Below are 9,089 nucleotides of genomic sequence, written 5' to 3'. Positions count from 1 at the left end.
TGTAGCCTTATTTTCACCTGGTTGTAAGATGTGCTTGCAAAGTAGAGACCTCTGACTCTTATGCTCTGCCTATTATCGATCGCTTTATCCTGGAGAAGCACATCCATGTCTTGCTCCTGTGCTGGGAAGATGCAGGTGGTGCTTGGTGGCTGTTTGCTGCTTGTCCCTCCATGCTCCTGGGGATGTCCCTGGTCAGAGTCCAGCCTTCCCAAGGGCCCGAGAGAAGTTAGGCTTTGCAAACAGATCCTAAATGTGCCTGTTAGGCAAGGCACAGGGAAATTCATTTGATGATTTAATAGACTTTTTTTCACCCTCACTTCTATTGCAGCGTACCTTAGGAGTGTACACTCATCTGCTAGCCCTTATGCCTGTGATCTGCCAGGATGACTGCCCTATTCATTGGAAAACTTACTGTTTAACACCTAGAAATCTTCACTCGAAGGCTTGTGGTCTAAGACTGCAAAAAAATATTAATTGTAAGATATAGTATCCTACCTTCTCTTGTGGTTGATTTGAACAATCACAATAACTGAATGTTGTACTCCTCTGTTATCAGAGGAATGTTTTTAAACCACACAATTAAGCCATAAATGCCAGGTAATCAGAAAGGCATTCCAACAAAGAGCTGCTTTGGTATCAAGATACAAAAATAAAGGCATAAAAATATCTGCTTAGAATTACTTGGTTAATCTTGGGTCTATTCTTTACATCATTTATTCTTTATAACTGCTACTTTGATTACAAAGGTTACTTGGTACTTGGGCTCAGCAGTGCGCTGGGGGATGGCAGCCACAGGCCATAAATCAGACAGCATTGTTCTGCTCACTGGGCTCCCTCTGCCTCCCTCCTCCCCGATTTCTCCATCTTGTTTCTTCTTTGGTGACTAATGCTGAAACCAGAAACCTGCACTCCTTGGCAGCCTGCAGCTGTTGGTTAAAACCTGCTGCTTCCGAATGCAAACGGTCACTGACCACTTAGGTATAGATTTGCGTGTGCAAACATTGATTTTCGTATTAATGTAATGTTGATGTGCTAGAGAAAGTTATGGATTTTTGATGATTGATTTAAGTCGTAATTATTCAGAGCAGAAGATGGGATGCATGGCGAGAAAATGCAGATGTTCTTGCTTGTAATTTCTTTAGCTGCTCTCAGGTATTTTATGAAGGTACTCTCAGGAAATGAGTCAAACACGGGGATGAGCCGTACTTGGGAATTGCCCAGTTAGTAACTACACTTGTAATATTTTGGACTAAACACTAAAGGAATTCAGCAGTTGTTGTTTAGGGTGGCTTGACTTCAGGAAAGCTGCACAGCAAGGAGATGAGACGTGGGGGTACGTACTGAAAAGACAGCAGGAAGGTGGAACTGATTCTTACATCACCAAAGATGTCAACTTGCAGCACTGATGAGAGCGCAGAGGTGCCCTGCCCAGTACTGTTGGTGGACAGAAGCTGTGCAGAGGCTGGAGCTGCCACCGGGTGCACACAGACCTCAGGAGGCAGTGCAGAGCAGCGCCTGTCCAGCCCGAGCTGGGGTCTCTCAGTGGTGGCTGGGGAATGCTGGTGGCAAGCTGCTGACCGGACTGAGTCCCACAAAGGCTTCATCAGGGCTGGTGTCACACTGACAGCGAGGAGCAGGAACGTGGTGGTGAGGTGTGCTTGCAACTAACTTCTCAACCAACTTGCTCTAAAGCAAAGGCTGACCTGAGCATTCATTTTCTTTTTATTGCCTGTCCAGCTTTCAGTTGTAAAGTTGTAAAGCTGAAAACAAGAGTTCTTTTTATGCTTCCTCTGCTGTCAGGGTGCTGGCATGGGCTCCTGCTCCCTCCGCACCAGCCAGCTCAAGGCACTGAGCTGCACTTGCTGTGATTTGGGGTCTGCCTTTTTCACCTCTTCCTGCAGTTGCCGTTTCTAGCTTTGATCTCCAAGATTATTAGGAAAATACTCAATTTCTGTTAGAGTTTGTTCAGTGCTGAGAGGAGCAGGATTTCAATCCCAATGAGTATTTCAAAAATATTTCCAGTACTTCTGTAAAACAAATACATTTATTGCTGCTTGTAATATCCCTCAGAAGACCTGGTTGTAGACAATATCTGTTCCCTCAAAGTAATAACAATTTTGATTTTAGCTTTTTAAGATGAAGCAATCTGTGGAATGTCTACTTCAAATGGCTGCAGTCTGCAGCAGTCACACAGGCACGTTTTGTGGCACCACTGGGTTCCCTTCCCTATAACACTGCTGAGCAGCTTTCCTCTCTGGACTGTATTTTTCTTCCTAAGGATAGAAGAACAAAATTTTGAATTTTGAGTTCGCTTTTAAACCTATCTGGCATAACCAGAACAAAGGATGCTCACACTCCACAAACACTTCCAAAAAAACTGACTTCTAATGTTTTATTATATGAAAGTCTTAACCCCTGGGCACACTTGCTGGTTTAGCCTGAGGATGCTCCTAGGAGAGGCATTTCATGATGGCTTTTCCCCAGAGGCTCCTTGGAGTCAGCATGGCTGTGGGTGGCTGTGAGCCTGCCTCTGCCCATGAGCTGGAACACCCTGTGGCACTGATGGCAACCTCAGTCTGCTAGGGACCACACTGGCGCATCTGAAGTTCTCCTCCCTCCATTTGGTCTATGGAAATGTGGTGCGAGGAGCTTGCACCTAAGAGATTCAGAGGTAATTTCTTGTGTGCTGGAAAGCAGCTGACAAGATTTAGGTGATTTCCTCTAAATAGGACATTTTACAAAACAACACCAACATACAAGCTTCATTTTTCGATGCTAAACTTTTAATTTATAAAATCTAGGAGTTCTTGATATTTATATAATTTGTTAGAAGCTCGCTCCTGCTTTATATTCTGGCCCTCACTGATAAATGACTACTTCAAGAGAAGTCTGGAAATTCTTTTGGCTTCCCACAAGACTGCCATAGCAGAACGTATCAAAATACCAAGAGGTGCTGTGCAAGATGTACTGTAATTATAAGATCATTTTGTTAATGACTGAAGATGTTCTCCACAGAACTATGAGTAACTGCTGTGTAAAAAGTTTTTTCTAAGGACAAGAATCGTTGGTGATTGTCATGGGCTTCAGACAGAGAAGATAATTATATTAGGATAAGATATAGGCTTCCTTGTTAATCATAGGCAATTTACAGGGTTTTAATAACTATGACTTGTCATTTCAGATCCAATGAAGTAACAGAGGAACAGATAAGAACTTTATCTAGTAATTTAATATATCCCATGCCTATTATCTCTTTTGTGGCAAGATTTGTGTAATGTGAAGAATTAGAGCTTGAATAGAAGATTCCATAAAGTTATTAGAATTAATTTCCATTGAGCAGTTTTGCACTGAGCATTTTGGGGAAAAATCCTGGAAGAATATGCTTAAACTATTTTCTGGTCTAGCTTACAACCAACATTTCTGAGTGGTCCAATAATCATTGTTTCCTGCTTCCACCTGTGGCTTCTGTAAATGTCTGTGTGTATTTACAAGAAGCACACAACTGTGCCTTATTCTGCTGATTTCATGGTCAGACAGAATTCTTCCCAGTTGAGTCTTAATTTGCCTAGTCTGCATTAAGGTCGATGAAGAATGGGTGAGAAAATGGAGAGAAGAATTAAGAACTATTTTAAAAAATAAAAATCTAAAGCATGGAGATAAATGAGAGCTTTTTACTTAGCACCAAAGCTACTCAGAAACCTAAATCTGTTTTTGAAATGCCATTGGAAAGCAGCTAGGAGACACCATAAATTAAAATATTTATAACTTCTTGATGCTATTTTCCTTTTAATGAACTATAGGTATGCTAAATGATTTTGTGGTAATTATGATGCTTTGTATGCAAAGGGCATTCTCCATTCAAGACTATCAAATACGCAGATGAAACGCTCAAATGAAACTGACATTTTGTGCGTAAGCTCAATAGAGGCATGGAATGCAGAAGGCTAATTTTTTTCCAATGTATTAAAATAATTCCTAATTAATGTGATGTCTACATCATATACCTATGATAGATCGGTATACAGTCAAGAATCCTCAAAGATGAGGCCTTGCTCAGACTGGGTACTTGTGGCCAGCAGACAAACACCCCATGGACTGGGCTGCATGCTGTAAAGTGACCTGGTGTAATAAGAAAGATTCTATCATGTTAGATGATTAATGGGCAACAGATTAAGAGCTGATGAAAAGGGAGAAACCTTGGCTTTATGCTTAATATTTCCAAATTCTAATACTGTGTTTGTTATTAGCTCGTTTGTGGGGGAGGAAACCATGTAGTGTGTTCTCTTCTCAAAAGAAGACTCAATTTATCAACCTCTTCTGAATTTGCAGCTCTGATTCTCAGAGCATTCCGCAGGTTGGGCTGGGGACTGCAGAGCGGCTTCAGCTCACCTGCTGGGCTCTGTGCATCTCTGCCCCTGCCCTGGCAGTGATGGCCCAGCTGTGGGCACCTTCCCCTCCTCGAGGTGCGTGTGGAGTTGTGCTCACTGCAGACCCAGCCCATACTCGATAACCACTGAGCTGGTTTGTGGCAGGGAGCAGGATGTCTGCTATTTGTTTCAAGAAGTTTGGATATCAGACCATAAAATCAGAAAGTAGTTTTGCTTTCTTAAATAACACACAAATACGCTCACACCAATTCTTACTTTCCCTGTAACTAAAGTGAAGAAATGATGTTTGCTACAGACAAAATGCAGTAAATAATACATATGTAACTTTGTTCCTCAGGTTCTAACTCAAAATAAATCATAGGTCATTATTGTAACTCAACTGGAAAAGATAGTCTTTAGCAGCCCCACAACATGTTATTGTGAGCCTGTTACTCTGTTAGCTCTTGTAATTACACTGAGCTTTTGCTGATGCTTGCAAGATAACTTTTTTTTTCCATGTCCTTTCTGTGGGAAGCTATTCTTCTGCAGCATGAGAGGGCAATTTCATTTTTTTCCCAGCTTTTTCTGTAGTCTTGTTGCAGTGCGGTGTGTGTGAGATTTTAGGCACTGTGTTGCTCAGCATTGGAAGAGGGCCCTGGGTGCCCTGGACCTGCTCCTCTGGCAGCCCTGGCTCAGGCTGTCCCTGTGTGGGGAGTGCGTTCCTGCTGCCCAGCTCTGGTTTTGGGGTCCCCAACCCACTGTGTCCTGGTGTGCGTGACTGCACGGCAGGGAAAGGGAGGAGGATCAGACCAGGAAACTTCTGTTTGGTTTGCTGTGTGTGGCACTAATGGGATCAGGATTAGTCCCTTTCTCAGACGGGCAGGCAGAGATTTTCACAATGGAAAGCAATAACTCTCAGAACTAAATATGGAAAACACGGGGGCAAAGCTAATTTAAAAGTAATCTGATATGACAAATGAGTTTTATAATGAATTAGGAAGACTTTCTCATTTGCTATAAACAGAAAATAGAAGAAAAATCATAACACCCATTTTTCCAATCATAAGATGTAAACCACATTTCTGTAAATACCTAAAGAAAAATAGTGTGAGTTTTGGATTAATAAGTAATGATACAATTGTTAATAAAAGTACTTTGAACATCAGATTTTCAGCAAAACATTCCTGAGGGTATTTTTATGTATATGGAACAGGGAAGAAAGCATAGATTTTTTTTTTTGCTTCTCATAAACATGATTCTGTCCAGTAGTGTTCAGTGCATGTGTCCGAGGGACAAACAATTATTCCGAATATCATAAGTGAAAAGCTGCTAACAGGCTAAATTTGCATATGACTTGGTACATGGTAGGAGCAATCTTGCGTGTACTTATCAGATGATTAGTTGATTCTTGTGTTAAGCCAAACCAATATTAGTAGAATACACTTGTAAGTAATAGCAGCACTATCAATAACATGCTAGTTATAGACTCTGTCTGGTATCCTTTCAATTTTGTTTGTGTATGTAGAGAGGCTGTAATAATTCCCAAATAATTATTTTTGTACAGTTTGTTCCAGCTTGCTTATAGGTTGACTAATTTTCATCCTAGAACAGCTGTGGCCCACCACGAATTTTCTCAAACATATTTTTCAAATTAGATCTTAAAAAATGCACTGCACGTAAATCTAGTTTACATATTTCTTTGAATAATGTACTAAGCAACTTGATTATACATACATATAGATAACATCTAAATATAGAAATGTTCCTCCAGGGATTTATCTTGGGAAACTTGAAAAATGCAAGACGCTACTGAAAGCATTTACTCTTTATCTGAGCATCTACCCTGGAAATTATGATCAAATCTCTCCATTTCCTCCAAGGGCTCCAGAAAGTTTCCGGAATACACATGTAACCAGGTGGTTCCTGTAGGATCTCATCTCCTCCCCATGCTAAACCAGAGAAGAATCCCATCGGTCCAGGAGGGACTCACGCAGACCCATTCCATGAGTTTTGGGTGCTGGAGCAGGCTGTGGGGGACAAGCACTCCTGGCCCCATCCCTGCTCCCACTTTTATTTCGGTGCACGAAGGTGCAGTAAGAGTTATTCATCTAATTTCACGTGGCCAATGTTTCTGTCGGTGTCTGTCCCAGCAAGCTTGTCATTATTTTGGGGACTCTTCAAAATTCACAGATTCAAAATGTGGGAGCTTAAACCGTGTTTAACATTAACCTGCATCTCCTGTGCTTTGAAACCTTGAATCCACCTTTTTGGAAAGAAAAATAGTACTTTAGCTTTCCTCACTCTGCATTGTGTAACTCAAAATCCTCATTTGCTACACAGTTCTGTTCTGAAATGACATGGAATAAGTGCTGAGATGTCAGGAATAATTGCTTTTTGTTAATGTGTGCCTAGCGCTATTGTTGAATAACTAAAAAAAAATTAAAATTCAAACTTGCTCAGGGAACTAAGTTTCCAACTATCACCGAAGAAAAAACCCACCTCATTAAACATGCATGCTACCAATTGAAATGGTCTTTGGCAAGGAGTCAGAATTTCACAGAAGTATTTTTTTTCCTTCCTGAGCGCTAAAATTTATATGCAGTTTCACATCAATGTAGAAGATGCCACGAATAATATGGATTTTAGAGGCCAGCCAGGAAGCAGGTTCTGTTGGTGCTTGAGCTGAGAGGGTTGCCACTGTATGAGATGTAATGAAATACTGGCTTGGTGTCCAGCTGAAAGTGGAAGTCTGTTTGACCCACCTCTGACTATCAGTAGGTACACCTGAGTTTCTCAGTCAGGGAATGGCTGGGGTGGGAAGGGACCTCTGGAGATCACCAGGTCCAACCCCTGCTCCAGCAGGACCCCCCCGAGCAGGGTGCCGAGCCCCAGGTCCAGGCAGCTTTGGGACACCCCTAAGCTCTGGGGCTGCTGCCCGTGGCTGGTGGTCCTCATCCTCCGGCTTGTTTCAACCTCTCAGACCCCAAACCCCAGTCCCTAGCCCAACAGGCACCTTGTTCCTAGTGCTGAGACACTGCACTGCTTCCTTGATGAGAAAAATATGCCCTTACAGCTGAGAGCTTGCAGCCTTTATTTAACTGCAATCCTGTCGATTTTAAAGCAAACCAGTATCGGTACTGCTTACTTGGAGAACATGAATCCACATGAGGTGTTCTGGTCTCTCTGTGGGTGTATGACTTGCTTTATAGGCTGCAGGTGTGACTCAATCTCTTGTTTTCCAACTCAGCTTTTTTGTGACCCTACTGCAGGATTGCAACTATCAAAAAGATTAGTAGCAAATAAGGAACAAATCTACCAAAATAAAGAGCAATGTCCAGTAAATCCAGAAATCTATCTGATATATATTTTTCATAGTGTGCACTCTTTTCTAGACAATATTGCTCAAAAGACGTGGCTGAACTAGAAAATTCTTATTTGGTTTCTTTCAGATGTGTTTGGATGTCCTTCAATTTTAATTCCATGCCTCACATTTTTAGGTCTCTGTTCCCTCGCAATGCCATACTGAGTTATCACAGGGTCACACCTTACCCCAGCCACCTTTTCTGGTTGATGCTTCTGAGAAAAGCCAAATGTTGTTGGGCTTCTGCTCTCTTTGGTATGGGCTTAGTGATAGGTATTTTTAGGTATAACTGAAAATAAGCATGGTAATTCATTGGGATCTCAGACCATGCAAATCCATTCTTACTGCTGTCCATCACACTTGGGCATGAGTAAACCCAAGAATCAGGCCATGGTTTTCTTTCCTATTTCAAATCCCATAACCAAATCCTTCCATCAAGGAGATTTAGAGGGGATCTTGTAGCTTGAGAACTGTAAGATCACAGTGGAGAGAAATGTCTTTCATCCATAAAGTCTCAGTATGTCATTGCTATTGAGGGGTTTGTGCTGGAAGCAACCTCTCCTGCCCACCACGTGCATGGCGTGAGCCCTCTGTACGGACCCTGTGCTGCACCCCAAAGGCTGGGGGCAAGCACCAGCACCCCCTGCCTGACCTGGTCCCTGGGGATGCAGGGGGTGATCGGGGTCTTGGTGTTCACCAGGCACTTGAGACAAAGACCATGGCTCAGGTCATGCAGAGAGGTGGGGGAGCAGGGTTTGTTGTGAAGCAGTTCTCTCTGTGGGGCTGCGTGGATCATCTGCTCAGCGTGGTACTGACAGCACAGCAGCTAACGAGAAACCTTGTGTGAAGAAACAAAGAGGCAGAAGGCAGCCCCACTCCTGGGGCAGGTCCCAGGCCATGCGAATCCATAACCCTGTGTGAGCTGCCTCAGTTTGCACCTGCCTGGGATGTGATCTGGTGCTGCTTTGTTGGTTTCTTCTCTGGATGATATTGGATTCTCCTCCATGGGTGAGACAGAGACGGGTGCGTGCCACAAACGCGTGGCAATGACTGAAAGGCAGCCCCGTCTTCTCAAAGAGATGGTACGTGTAAAATTATCTACTGAGTAAAGCGTTGATGCACCACTTCAAACAGCCAAAATTAAGATCTATTAATCTACAAATCAGGCAAAGAACCGCAAGAATTAACTATTTTATTAGAAAATGAGTTGTTTAGCAATTTATTACTTAGATAATTAGTGAAACAAATTGCTTCTTAATCAGTTCAACTACAAGTACTTCTCAAAGTCATTTTTTTTTGCCATCAGATCCTGAAGCATGCAGATTTTTCACTGATTTCTCCCTCCCCCCTTGCGCAAGGCT

Source organism: Anas platyrhynchos, chromosome 6 (assembly GCF_047663525.1).
Source record: "Anas platyrhynchos isolate ZD024472 breed Pekin duck chromosome 6, IASCAAS_PekinDuck_T2T, whole genome shotgun sequence".
Classification (NCBI taxonomy): domain Eukaryota; kingdom Metazoa; phylum Chordata; class Aves; order Anseriformes; family Anatidae; genus Anas; species Anas platyrhynchos.
Note: the sequence above shows the minus strand (reverse complement) of the source record.